We start from the raw sequence: 14303 nt of genomic DNA, 5'->3' as shown, positions 1-14303 counted from the left end.
TTATACAAAGAGCTCAGAAATGGACAGATGCATGAGTAGACAAAAGAAACTGTCAGTTCAATACCTAGGTCTTTTCAAAGGAGTAACTGTGAGTTATAGAACCCTACAGTATACACTTTGGAATTTGTGGTAAATATTTATTCAACTTAATATTAAAATAGATACAGTTTCTCAGCCGGGCACTGGTTCAGGCCTATGATCCTAGCTACTTAATAGGCTAAGATCTGAGGATCATAGTTCAAAGCCAGCCCAGGTAGAAGAATCTATGAGACCCTTATATCCAATTAATCACATAAGGCTGGAAGTGGAGCTATGGTTCAAGTGGCAGAGTGCTAGCCTTGAGAAAAAAAAAAAAAAAACTTCAGGACAAGTCCCAAGCTCTGTGTTCAAACTCCAAAACCAGCACCAAAAAAAACAACAAACAAAAAAAACTATTTAGTTTCTCTTTTCATACCATAGACCATCTCTTCTTAGCTAACCCGTTTGTATTTTCACAAAGTCACAGGCTAAATAAACTCTCAGGATGTGTTTTACATTGACATATGAAGCCAGGTACTGGTGGCTCACGCCTGTAATCCTAGCTACTCAGGAGGCTGAGATCTGAGGATCACGGGTCAAAGCCAGCCCGGGCAGGAAAGTCTGCAAGATTCTTATTTCCAATTAACTACCAGAAATCCAGATTGGAGCTGTGGCTTAAGTGGTAGAGCACTAGCCTTGAGCAAAAAAGCTCAGGGACAGTGCCCAGGTCCTGAGTTGAAGCCCCATGACTGACAAAAAAATGACATATGAATGGAACGATCTTTAGCTAACTATTGAAATCATAATAGCTGTACCCAACGTGTAGTGCAAAACAGGTAAGCAATAACCCTGGCTTATTTTGTCTTGACTAGGTTTATTTCTGTCCAGGTGTGCTGCACTTCACATCTGCTTTTTTTAGTGCAGATTTGTGCCATTTGTACCCAGAGATCATCACAATGAATTCATTCTTTGAGAAAAGGACACTTTTGAAGATCAATAGAAAGAGTATTTCAAATGCACCTTGATTGATCTTTATCCTCAGATAGTGGTTTCTGGCCTAATGATAAGGAATTCTTTTTTGATTGAGTGGCAACTGAAATCTCTCTTTCAACCTGGAGTCATATACTTATTGATTTCTTACACCCATCAAGATGCAACAAACTTTCTTCATTTAGCCATCCTTTGGCCTTTAGGTGAAACATGAAGCTTCCTCATTCCCTAAAAGGATGACGTCCTCTGCCTGCCTTGTCTGGCAGGAACTCAGTCAATAACTCTTTCATGCCTGCTACTTTATTGAGGCACTCTTTTCTGCCCAGAAAATGCATGTTTGCTCCCCTACAAAAGCTTGTGGCCTAAAAGAGAGACCAGACAAGTGAATAATTACTCTGATTCAATAAAAAGTTTAATTAAGCAAATATTTGCAAAGACCCAACCATGATTGTGGCAAAGGGACCTCTGCATGTCCAGAAGCTTGACTTTTTTTCAGACCTCTTTGAAAGCCATGTGTCTGTTTTTGTTACTTAAGAAACAAAAGTGCCCAGTCCTGAGCAAGACCTTACAATTCCTTCCTTTAACCAATCAGAACTTCACACCTACAATCCCTCCAGTCTTAATTATTTATTGCTGTGTAACAAATATAATGACTTACATCGACAACAGTTAATTTTTTTCCTCGTGAGTCTGAGTTGACTCAGCTGAATGATTCTTCTGGCTCATATAACATTGGCTGGAATCACCAACTCAGCTCTCTTCAGCTGGTTATCTGGGCTGGGCAGGAAAGTTCAAGAAGGCTTTACTCACAACTAGTTCCCTGAGTGCTTCTCCACATGCTGGAATCAGGCTAGTCAGAATTATTTTTTAGTGGAAGTTGCCTATAATAAGTATTTTCCTCTTAAGGCCACATATGATCTGTATATAAACCGGGCACTGGTGGCTCACACCTATAATTCTTGCTATCTAAAAGGCTGAGCTGGGTACTGGTGGCTCACACCTGTTATCCTAGCTACTCAGGAGGCTGAGATCTGAGGTTTGTAGTTCAAAGCCAGCCCAGGCAGGAAAGTCTGTGAGACTTGTATCTCCAATATAACACCAGAAAACCAGAAGTGACGCTGTGGCTTAAGTGGTAGAGTGCTAGCTTTGTGCTGAAGAGCTGAGGGACAGTGCCCAGGCCCAGAGTTCAGGCCCCATGACCACCACCACCAACAACAAAAAGGCTGAGACCTGACGATCAAGGTTCAGAGCCAGCCCAGGCAAACAAATCTGTAAGATTCTTATATCCAATTAATCTGCAAAAAGTAGGAACTAGAGGTATGGCTCAAGTGGTAGAGCGCCACCCCTGAGCAAAGAAGCCAAGTGAGAGTGAGAGGCCTTCACTTCAAGCCTCAGCACCAGCACAAAAGAAAAATCTGCACGTAAACAAGATCATTTTCATAATAACCAAGGTGTCCAATGAGATTCCACAGTGAATATAAACTGCATAATAGTCCATTCCACAGATCTGTTTTCTCATGAGTCTACAGGGTTAGAAACTGCCTCCTTTATTGGTAAATATTGTGATAGTTCAGTAGTTTCTGTGACAAGTGAAGGTAAAAGATACATTAAATTAGCAATTTTGAGGGCTGGCAGAGTGTGTCAAGTGGCACCGAGCCCGCATTAGCAAGTGTGAGGCCCCGAGTTCAAACCCTAGTACCGCCAAAAAAATAATGGTACTAGGATATAAAAGAAAATAAACCCAGTGTTTTCTGTCTGTCTTTTAGCAGCCCAGATTGAGTTAAGAAATGTATCAGTAGGATTTAAAAAGTAGAAAAGAAAAAAAAACAGTAGCAAATTTGCTCTCTTGTGATGTATGTTTTCATAACATGTAGATCTTTTGGTCTCATGGCAAAGCCTTGTGGCATTGATTCTGATAACCTCCCTATCAATTCCCAAAAACACTGCAATAGCAGGACAAAGCTAGGAAATATCACTCTGCTTTCCACAGTTAGGCTTGAAACTCCAAGATCACTTAATTAATTCTCAAACAGGAAAACATCTGCAAAATATTTCATCTGTTCTGTCTTTTAATTTCCCTGTATCTATATGGTCTGTGGTAGACACAGCTTTTAACTTAAGAGTCTCCAATACCATTACCTTATCTTCTGTTGTAGAAATCCAATCATGGATTAATAATCTCCTCCGATTACTCACCCTTTGTCCTACTTTCCTGCACTCTTCAGCACAGGTTTCTTTGAGCGGCCTTTATGGGTTGTTTGCACATCTTAATGCATTCAACTTAATCCCAACGCCAGAGCTCTGCTGAATTCTGTAACACATTGTCTCCAAACATTTCAGGGAGAGGTGCCATTTGCAAATCATCAGCTAACAGTTTCAAAAATCTCAGTCTGCGATCATCTGGCTCGTTCCACGCTGGAGGAAGTGTGTGGTGGTGCAGAGCTGCTCACTGCATGGCATCGGGAAAGCAGAGGCGGAGCGTGCCTGCGCTCTAGAATTCTTCTAAACTGCAACGGACGTTTAAGAGAGGCTCTCAAAGCAGCTGTTTCCTTCCATTTGTCTAGCCCTCCATTTTACATCAGGAAATTCCAACTCCAACACAGAGAGAGAAAGAAAAATCTCATCAATGCAGGGTTCAGAAGCCCAACACTGTTAATCTGGGATTAATACTTGATACTATCCTGAGGCAAACAAAAGAAACTGGGGGGGGGATTCTTCTTGTGTGTTTGCCTGCCTCTCAATATTTATTTTATTTTATTGTAAAGATGCTGCACAGAGCGGTTACAGTTACAGGACGAGGGCAATGACTACATTTCTTGTCGAGCATTGTTACCCCTCCTTTGTTGTTCTCCCACTATCCCTTCCCTCCCCCCCTCCTTCCACCCCACCCCCCTGCCCAAAGTCGTAAAGTTCATTTCCAATATACTGTCCTGTGGGTGCCCTTGTTGCAATGGGTCATCCTGTGTCCTTGTTTCTTAAATGTCCCTTCAAAACCATTGAAAACTAATGAGATAATTAAGACCTTAAAAAAGGAGGAAGTTGTTCTTGTTAAGATCCAGAATATCAGCATCATCTCAGGCAGGACGGTCTAGAAAGTGATTTTAAATGATTCCATCATATTACATTGTTTCTCATAACAAGGTATCTTTTAGACTAGAAAGATGTGTATAACAGAAGTAAAGGATGTTATTGTGTCTCCAAAAAAGAGGAGCAGGCACTGGATCTAACAAACGCAAGCACTGAAGTCATTCCTTTGAGACAGACATTACTCAGCGGCGATTTATCTGAGTCATCAGGACCTGGGTGGAATAGCTCTTGGGATCCTCCACCAGCCTCAACTCTAGTCTTCTGCCTCGACTCTAGTCTTCTGCCTCGACTCTAGTCTTCTGCCTCGACTCTAGTCTTCTGCCTCGACTCTAGTCTTCTGCCTCGACTCTAGTCTTCTGCCATATGCCCAGTGTTCTCATTTTGAAGCCAACGCCCCAGATATCTGGCTATCACAATACACAGCTATCACAAATACAACAGCCCTGTATGAAGTTAGCACTTGTGTTTGCGTTCTGTGTTCCTTGGTCTTTTTGGTGTTTGAGTAGCTTAAGTTAATTTCTAAGACCTCAGACATTAATTAAACTGGCTTTTGGGTGTGTAAAACGCAAAGCCTGGCAACATCTCCTGCATGGTGTAAACTGTCAGGCCCCCCTGCCTCTCAGCCTTGCCGTTCTCTATTGTAGCAGCGAAGGCATCTTCCCTAGATGCCTCCTATTCCCTCCCAGCTGGGAGGAACGCTTCCTATTTGTAAAGGAACAAACGGTCTTTCTTTGGGGGGAAAATGTAGCAAGATGGGGCCATTGACTAACGTTTTCTTAGCCTACAGCATCTCTAATATGATGCTGAAAAATTCTGAATTGCTGGCAATTCTGAATCTTCCCAAATTCTGAACTTGAAAGACAAATTTGGAATCTTACCAAAATCAGTCCAACTTTTACGGACGCTAAAGCAATACACTGTTGTTGAAACTGGTAATGCTACACGAAAATAGCTCAACTATAAACTACAAGGTGGCAATCAGAGACCCCTGTGCTTGTTAAACTTATCCCGCTACAAACATGACTGTAATCATGCTCGCCTTAAATTTGCCCTCTAGTGTCACGAGAAATGCTTGATGATGTTGCTAGCGATGCAAGCCTTCTTGCTAGGGCCAAGACACCACAGAAAATCATTATTATTTGTATTAACATCAAATCTCCAAGATTAGACGTGAGATTGATGAACTCGAATTTCTCTGTTGCTCGCTTACATGTAGGGCCCAAGAAGTCACCGTGGGAATACAGCACACTGCGATTTCTGTGCACTAAGAAGAATAAGCATTTTGTTCACTTTTGTTGGCCTGCCAGGGAAAATAACAGCAATTGCAGCTCAGTTTCTTCAGACCATATGACTTGGAATTTCTGCCTTTTACTTGGCTGACTTACGATGGCCATTTATAGACCCATAATTTTATGTGCCACCTTCTCATAAAATTCACTCCCAATTTGAAAACCTAAGGCCAATGATGCCCAAACCAGGTGCTGGAGCCACATCAGACAGCGTCATCCCGAGAAATGAGAATACTCCAGTCGAGGTTAACAATATGCTTCCTTAGGCATCCTTGCACCTTGGATTTCCAGTTCAGTAAGGCCGACCCCCCACACACACACAGGAGCCCCATCCTCCCAAGCATGTCTACCTGCAGAACACAACTGGGATCCACATCTCCACGAGCAGCAGCGCTGGTCACAGCCAGGCTTTCCCAGCGGAGGGCAGCAGCTTGCTTTCTTTCATCTTGTAAGTTCTCATATCCCCTGGGAGAATATCATTACTGTTTGTTTTTTCCATTTTCTTCTCTGCCCCGGATTCGACAAGCTACAGGCACCAAGATGGAGTTAGGGATGTAACAGGAATATTGGGGAATGACCCCTGAAGGGAAAAGAAAGGTGGAGGGGAACACCACAGGGCAGAGGAAGCTTCCAGACTCTTATCCTAACCTGGCCATTTCTTCATCACTATAACAGGGAACACCAGAGCAAAGATTGCCCATAAAGGAATTCTGGATTGGGCACCAATGACCAGGAATCTGTAGCATTACCGTGTTCAGTCCTTGGCCAGGAAGGGTGCAAAGAAGAGCATGGCTGAGGCCATCAGTCAAGCACACTCCTCCACTGGCTTGGCAGTAGGTTTTCTCTTGAAGCTAAAAGAGGATCTAAACAGGACCTTTCCATGTGCCACAACCAGCCAGCCCTCCATTAGGACATAGCCCTATCCCCAACCCCAAGAGATCCCAGCAAGCAAGGACTTGATAGCCTTTGCTGAGTGTACCCCCCAGGAGGGATCATCAGAATCGCTTGTGAACATTAGGCATGGCTGGTCAAACACTCTCTACTTTCCTGCAATGATAAAATCTAAGAAGCATACAAACTTGGAGCTTTGGAGAAATGTCTGCTCATAATGTGACTCAACCTGTCTGAGATTGAGACGCCACTAAGCAGTGCCAAGAGATGGAGCCAGGGAGATTAGACACGTTGCCGAGGCATGAAATCCCTTTGTGGGCCATTTGAGATCTTGGCCTCTGCCCTTACTCTACCCATTGCTGCCCTGAGAAGACCCACACAGGCTTTGATCAGCCAGGCTCCTGGCCCTCACATGTCCCTGAGGCTGCAATGAACTTATTCACCCTCTACTAAGGCTGCCTTCTTGTGGGCCCTCTGTAGAACCAGCTGGACAGTCACAAGTACGGGGCATCAGCATCTGTGGCGCCATGCTTACAGAATGGAGGCCAGCGCTGAAGGACAAATGCTTCCCCTTCCCTTTGGGTTCCAGAAATCTAGTCCTGTAAGGCTCTCCTGAAGATCCCACAGCATCAAACTCCTCTTGCCCAAGGTGCCAGACAACTCATCCCCTCTGTAGCCCTCCCGTACCCCATTTTCTAATACTGCTCCCAAATAAACCTGAGCCTTTGCCTCACCCTCTTTTGTGGAGGAACTCAGCCTATAACAGATAGCACCATGCTATCACTCAAATCCAGTTGTTACTGAAAAGACTTTCTGGTTCTAGCCTGGTACAGCATTACACGCCTATAATCCTAGCTATTTCGGAGGCAGACATCAGGTAGAACATGATTTGAGACCAGCCCAGGCCAAACAAACAAATAACAACAACAACAAACCCAACCCTTCAGGAGTCCCCTGGATATGGGGGTACACACCTGCCTTTCCAGTATGCAGGAAGTACAAGTAAGAGAATTGTCATCCAAGCCAGCCCCAGCATAAAAGTGAGATCTTATTTGAAAAAAGGAATAAAAGATCTGGGGAGTGGCTCAAGTAGCAAAGTACCTGCCTCAGCAGTACAAAGCTCTGAATTCAAATCCCAATACCATCCGAGAAAAAAGGGGGGCGCTTCCTAGCTCGAGTCAATAAAGTTATTTAAAAAACTTCTCGCTCGTGTATTAATCCTCACAAAGTTAAAGGCATGCTGCAGAGCCCAGAAGAAACCTCAGCAGCAAAACAGTCGGCGCCACAGAAGCGGGGAAGGCCCTGAGAAGTAGTCTGAGCCTCCAAGTGCCTCCCTCTTCCCTCATCAATTCCACTGCTGTGGGTATTGCCGAGTCTGGAGCCACAGGTACAGATGTGCTATTTCAACCACACCAGGCCCATCTCTGAGCATCACTCTCACCTCTAAGAGATGTCCTTTGTTAGTGCCCATCAGACCACTAAAGGCTATTACTAAGGCAAGACATGGCTTAGGAAGTCTGAGAAGTAAGTGCTTCCTTTTATCTTAGCACTCGTTTATTATCACAGGTTTCTCCCTCTCCTGTTGAAACTCTGTTTCTAGTGGTTGTTGATCACTCGCCTGGCCCGGCAGAGCAGCAAGCAGGCCAGGAATCTACTTAGGCCTACATTAGTACCACATGAAGGATTCTGAAAAGGTCTCCAGCCTTTGCAAACATGCTCAAAAATAAAAGGGTGTAAGAACTGACATTCTCCAAGGCTGATGCCTTAAAGAGGACAGGTAAGCCCATGTGTGAAGCAGGAAGCATGAAGTCAGAGAGCTCAAACAAAAGTTTTATCTCATTTTTATATATGTATGTGCTGGTACTGGGGCTTAAACTCAGGGCCTTATACTCTCACTCGGCTTTTTTGTTCAAGAACTGGCATACCTCCACTTGCAGTGTTTTCTTGTTTGTTTGTTATCAGTTGTGGGGCTTGAACTCAGGGCCTGGGCGCTATCCCTGAGCTTCATTGTGCTCAGGGCTAGCGCTCTACCACTTGAGTCACAGTGCCACTTCTGGCTTTTGTGTGGTTACTTGGAGATGAGAGTCTCACCCAGACTCTTCTGCCTGGGTTGGCTTCGAACCATGCACGATCCTCAGACCTCAGCCTTCTGCGTAGGTAGGATTACAGGTGTGAACCACTGGTGCCTGGTGATTTTCACGGTTTTGCTAGTCCATTGGCTATAAAAGTCTCACTGACTTTCCTGCCCAGGGGTTTTCAACCATGATCCTCAGATCTCAGTCTTCAGAGAAGCTAGGATTGAAGGTGTAAGGCACTGGTGCTCAGTGCATGTCATTTTTGAGAAGGCCTGATGATGACGTTTCTATGCAAAGCAACAATATTTACTGTCAGACATTGCTCACTACTGGGAAAGCAGACAATTCTCTGAGGCTCGACTGGGAAGGCATTTTGTCCTACCCAGTGCATCCATATTGTAACTGTCACAGGGTTGACTTGTGTGGTACGTGGTTCATGCCATTGAAATTTTCAGATGTTAGAGTTCACTGCTCTTTTATGCTTTCCAAACATGCTGCTTCTAATATTTGTCTCTGGGAACTGTATAGTAAAAGACAATATAAACCCATTTGCTCATCATTCTCCAAATATTCGTTTGCCAAAAATATCTATCACCAGAAGCAATATAACCTAATCTCTAGTGCTGTGTTTTTGCAAGATTATGCACTCCAATAAGATGGTTGCGGGTGTACACAGAGGAGAGGAATAAAACTTCAAAGTGCAAAGGGGGAAAAAACTTTCCTTTAGGCTCCCTGCTCCTGGGTATTTCTTTATCCTACCTATTAATTTTCAGAGGAAAACTGTGCAATGCCTATGTTTCTGGGCTTTGAAGTGTTCGCTATAAAACCCAAGGACTGGCGTGGCACAAGGGTGTCAGATGGTTATTAGTGCTTTCAACATGGACTGTTCACAAATGATACACACCATTTGTCAAGCCAAAAGGGACTCATTGAGTATCTGTCATATGATCAAACCAAAGTCTGGCACACTATGGCCTGTGATCTAAATGCAGCCCACAGCCTGTGTTTGCATCACCATTGCTGGACCAGGCTGGCACTGTGGGCCAGAAGACCCAGCCAGGGCATCACCCTCTACCCTTATTTCTGCCTCTGCTCCTGCCTCCCAGGTCAGTGGCTGCTGCTTAGGGGTTAAACTGGTCATCAAAGGTACAGATCTAGATGCAGATCCACACACAGAGGCTTCTGCTATTGACAATTCTGGGCACCAAGCAGTCTTGGAGCCCTCTAGCCAGACACCCAAGTAGAACTTCCCAGATCGCCAAGAGAAACAAAAGCATATACCAGGACCTGGTGTCCCCATAGCAGAGAGTAAAACTGATCAAGATGGCAAGCCTCCCTAACCCCCTTCACCAGCTGCCCCTCCCCTTGGAGCCAGGCCCCACCCTGTGCTCAGTCACACTTCCTCCTGAGGAAATTTGCACAAAGTGGCAGCTGGGCACAAAGTTGCCCACCACCCAGAGCCGGGCACCCCAGGCGAACACAACAGGGGGAGGCAGTTGCGCTCCTTTCTCTTATTACATCAGAACCTACAGGGTATCCTGTTTCCCTCTAGGTTTGGAAAGCCCAAAATATTTATTACCTGGCCCTCAACCGAAAAACTTGTAAGTTCCAATAAAACACTTTTTCAAAATGAGTTAGCTGATCACTAAGGTTAAGAGGAGCTGGCCAAGGGGGAAACATTAAGAGCTTATGCTGGAAAATCAGAGGTTTCTCTGATTGAGTCTGCATTTAAGACCGTCGTGGCAATCAGTGATTTCTAGGGCCTGAATCCATACACTTTGGGGTTTGTATCTTTTCTGACCTTTTGTGTCATCTGCACCCCAGGCTTAGTCATCTGGGGTCCTTGAATGCCACCTACTGGGCACAAATAGCCTCCACACATTGGAAAGAACCATTCCTACTCCAGAACTTGGAGGTGGCAACTGGCAGCTGGCTGTTTTGCCCACACCAGGTGGTCCCACGGGCCGTGGTGGCTGGCAGAGTGCCTGGGGCACAGTGAGAACTGTTCCCAGCCTCAGTGGAGTTTCTCATTCAGGGCAGAATCAGGCCCCTTGGCCTTTGTTACAGGGCATTCCTGGGCATTGGAGAATGCTCCTCAGCATCCTTGGCCTTTAGTCATGTATCAAGTTGAGTAGTAGCCCCACAAAGGACATATCTAAGTCCCAAGCCCCCCGTCACTGTGGATGTGACCCTATACAGAAACAGCCTTTGTCTTTTCAGAGGTCATCAAGTTAAAGATTTTAGCATGAGCTCATCCTGGATTTGGGATGGGTCCTAAATCCACAGACAAATGTCCCTCCAAGAGAAAGGAGAGGGAGACAAGATCAAAGACGGAGAGGGTATGGCGAGTCATGAGGCGGACATGGAATGATGCTGCCACAAGCCATGGACTGCCAACGATCGCCAGTAGCCACCAGCATCTAGCACAGAGCAATGCACAGGAACTTCTTTGAAGTGTCCATGAGGGAGCAACTGTGCCAACATCGAGGCTTCACGCATCCAAGAGAAAGCACAACAGTTAACAGAGGGATTGCTTTTGACTCCTGACTCTTGGTCTCTTCCACTACCAGTTCAAGTAAGATGCTAACTTCAGCTCTATTTCTGGGAACAAACTCAGGGCCATTTCCAGTAGCATTAAGTACGGCCTGGGCCTCAGGCCGTCTACTTTCAGACTACAGCTGTGTCACGCAGGAGCCTTGGGCGCTTCCTTAGGCCATCAAACCTCCAGACTTCGGGCCCTCATCTGTTAAGAAGCGAGGATCCAAGGTATACTCACCAAGTTTCCAAAATGTAACCAACAAAAGTGCTCCGAGGGGAGCTGTGGCTCAAGTGGTAGAGCACTAAGCCTTGAGCACAAAAGCTAAGGGACAGTGCCCAGCCTGTGACTTCAAGCCCCAGGACTGAACAAACAAACAAAAAGTGCTCAGAATAAAGCACATTCACAAATTAGCCTACCAAGATGGAGAACATAAAGTTTTTGGTGCTTTGAAAGAAATACCAAAGGAGTGGAAGTACAAAGCCTTAGGATTCCAAGTGCCTCAAAACAGAGTGTCCTCAGGAAAAGAATTTTTAATTATCTGGATGAAGGATTAGCCACAAAAACTAATGCAAGTAATCAAAAGCAGCAGTTAAGCCAGAAATAACTGGGCCACAATCAGTGGGTGCCATCAACAGCCAATCTCCCTCCAGCACGAGGCTACCATGAAGCCTGCCTAGGCGTGAGGTTAGGGTCCCTGCCCTGAGAAGCTGCCAGGCAGCTAATGAGAGCTGCCTGAGAAGCAGCTGACCCAGACCTCCATTTGGTTACAGTTAATCCACAAAGCCAGTTCCCAGAATCACTGAACTAAGACAACCAGATATCACAGTGACCTTGTATCCCGTGAAAAGCAACTCAAAGATGTATAGTAGCCTCAAAAATACACAACCAATAAACCTTTTTTTTTTTTTTGGCCAGTCATGGGGCCTGAACTCTGGGCCTGGGCGCTGTCCCTCAGCTCTTCAGCTCAAGGCTAGCGCTCTACCACTTGAGCCACAGCGCCACTTCCAGCTTTTTTCTTTTTGCTTATGTGGTGCTGAGGAATCGAACCCAGGGCCTCAGGCATGCAAGGCAAGCACTCTACCACTGAGCCACCTTCCCAGCTCCATAACCAATAAACCTTAAACACGTATGAGTTTCACAATGCTGCTGTGACAAATTACCACAGATTTTAGGACTTAAAAATAGTACCAATTTATTCTCCAGCTCTAGAGAAGAGAGATTTAAATGGACCTTCTGGGTGTTCTTATCCAGGGTTTGGCTCTGCTGCATTCTACCGTAAGAAACCATGTATTGAACCCATGGTAGTCTTAGTCAAGTTGTATCGTAAGGAAAGTCCCCTCCAGTTGTGTATGTTTTGAGATGGTGATTTCAATCTGTCTTCACGTACATGATTGCTCTGAAAGGTCATCAATGCACAGAGAAGTCAAGGTGAATCAATGATTGCACTCATGGCCAAGGGCAGCTGAGCTCAAGAGGTCCCAATGGAGGCATCGCCTCACTCCTGGTAGAGTAAGGGGGTTCTCCAGGAATCTTAGGCATATGGCATTACACTGACCAACAACGAAAGAGACGGGAATCAGACCTCTTGGCTGACTGCCTTCCCTTTCGCACGTCTTCTCTACTCCTTCATGCCATTTCCTGTCATCATGCTCCAAATAAATGACCTCACTTGACTCTCTCAGGATCTGCTATTGGAAGAGACCAGACTGAGACAAGCCCCTCTCCCCTCCCCGTACTGGCCTCAGGCTGCCTTACAGGAGCAGAAATGGAACAAGATGTTTCCTTGGTGCTTGTGAATGGGGAGTACTGGGGAGTGAAGGAAGAACCACGGTGTCTCAGACGATACCCAGTTGCTCCTGGGCCAGTGACAACTAGTCAAGGAATAGAGATAAGTTGAAGACCGGAGATGTTCTAGAAATCCAAGACAGGAAACTACTTCCCTAGCTCCAGGCCTAGCTCCCTAGGCCTATTTGAAAAGGGCAATCACTAGACTGTTCTTCAGCCCTCACTACATGTTCCTTCTAACTCTGTCAACTTGTCTCCTCTTTTAATTTATTCAAGTCTGACCATGATTCATAGTCACACTTTGCGGGTCTTGCAAAAGATCCAATGCACTAGGTTATAAAGCTCTGGGATAAGACCAAGAGGGGATGATATATTACCTGCCAGTGAAACGCGGCAAGGGAGAGAAGAAGGGAGAGAAGCCGGGTTAGTAGCATCTACCAATTTTTGTGGCATAAATATTCCTCCATAACTGATTTTAAACAAGAAATATGACATCAAATGACTTATAAAACTGCTGCAAGTGTAACCTTCAGCTCTTGTGAGCTGCTATAAGCTGGCTTGTTCCCACTACTGCCCAGCCTTCTAGGAATTTGCCAACGATAATGATGGCATCATCTCAGTAGGTTACTTTAATAACCCGACCTTGAAGTGAAAAATGACTCAATATGGCAAAGATTCATTTTCTTACTCACGTTCCAGTATTGTGCAGGTAAACAGGCCACTGGAAATTCCTTCTCCATAGTCCTTCAGAGACCCAGGCTGGCAGTAACAATGCCATCTTCAACACATGGCTTCCAAGGTAACACTAGATCATCTCCATTCTAGCCTAGCAGAGAGGAAGATTGTACAAGATTTACATGGGGTTTATGTGCTTCATTTCTTATACCATTGGCTAAAACCATAGCTGCAAGGGAAGCTGGGAAATATAGTCTAGCTGTAAGCATAGGAAGAGGAGCATCAGCTTCCACTGCCATAATCACATTTGTGAGCATCATTCTGTTCCAGTGCTCAGCAAGCTTGCACAGATTGATGAATTAACATCACTCACACCTGAGTTTAGGGAGGCCAAATGATTTGCCAAAGTTTAGACAACTAGGAAATAGTCGTACCTCGACTCAAAACGATATCCATCCTATACCAACAATAAAGCTCATCAATAGGTCCATTTCACTGGACTTTCTCTCTGTAAAGATAGACTCAGAAATGATATGATCCTAAATCAGATCCCGCTAAGACTTCTCTAAGACACAGTTCTAAGTGGAGTCTTTTCAGACCTTTAGTCCCAAGTGGGTGAAGTTGGAGTTTTCACAAATGCATCACCCCTACAATCAGAAGTGATGGGTTTTAGTGAATAGCTATTTATGTAATTTGTGATTGCTCCTTCCAAATAAATGAGAATCCAAGGCAGCTAGAGGGAAATGGTATATTTTAGCTCAAGTACTGGAGAGATAGTGGGATGGAACTAGGTGCTTCAAAGGAAGGAGAGGAAAGGAAGAGCAACTAGGGTGTCTCTGTATTTTGTAAGTCAATCTTGAGTGAATTATGACTTTTTGGCTCAGGACAACTAAAAGAATGGAAAGAAAGTGTTTGCTGGCTTAGGTTTAGGAGCCTTAAAGATGGAATCTTCCA

General features: G+C 44.9%; 1 pseudogene; it reads right to left on the bottom strand.

Moving 5' to 3' along the window:
• Nucleotides 1-2523: 2523 nt before the first annotated feature.
• On the bottom strand, nt 2524-6804 carry LOC105997625 (annotated as a pseudogene).
• Nucleotides 6805-14303: the final 7499 nt, after the last annotated feature.

Source organism: Dipodomys ordii, unplaced genomic scaffold, assembly GCF_000151885.1.
Source record: "Dipodomys ordii isolate 6190 unplaced genomic scaffold, Dord_2.0 Scaffold150, whole genome shotgun sequence".
Taxonomy (NCBI): Eukaryota; Metazoa; Chordata; class Mammalia; order Rodentia; family Heteromyidae; genus Dipodomys; species Dipodomys ordii.
Note: the sequence above shows the minus strand (reverse complement) of the source record. Positions and strands in the feature narration are given on the sequence as shown.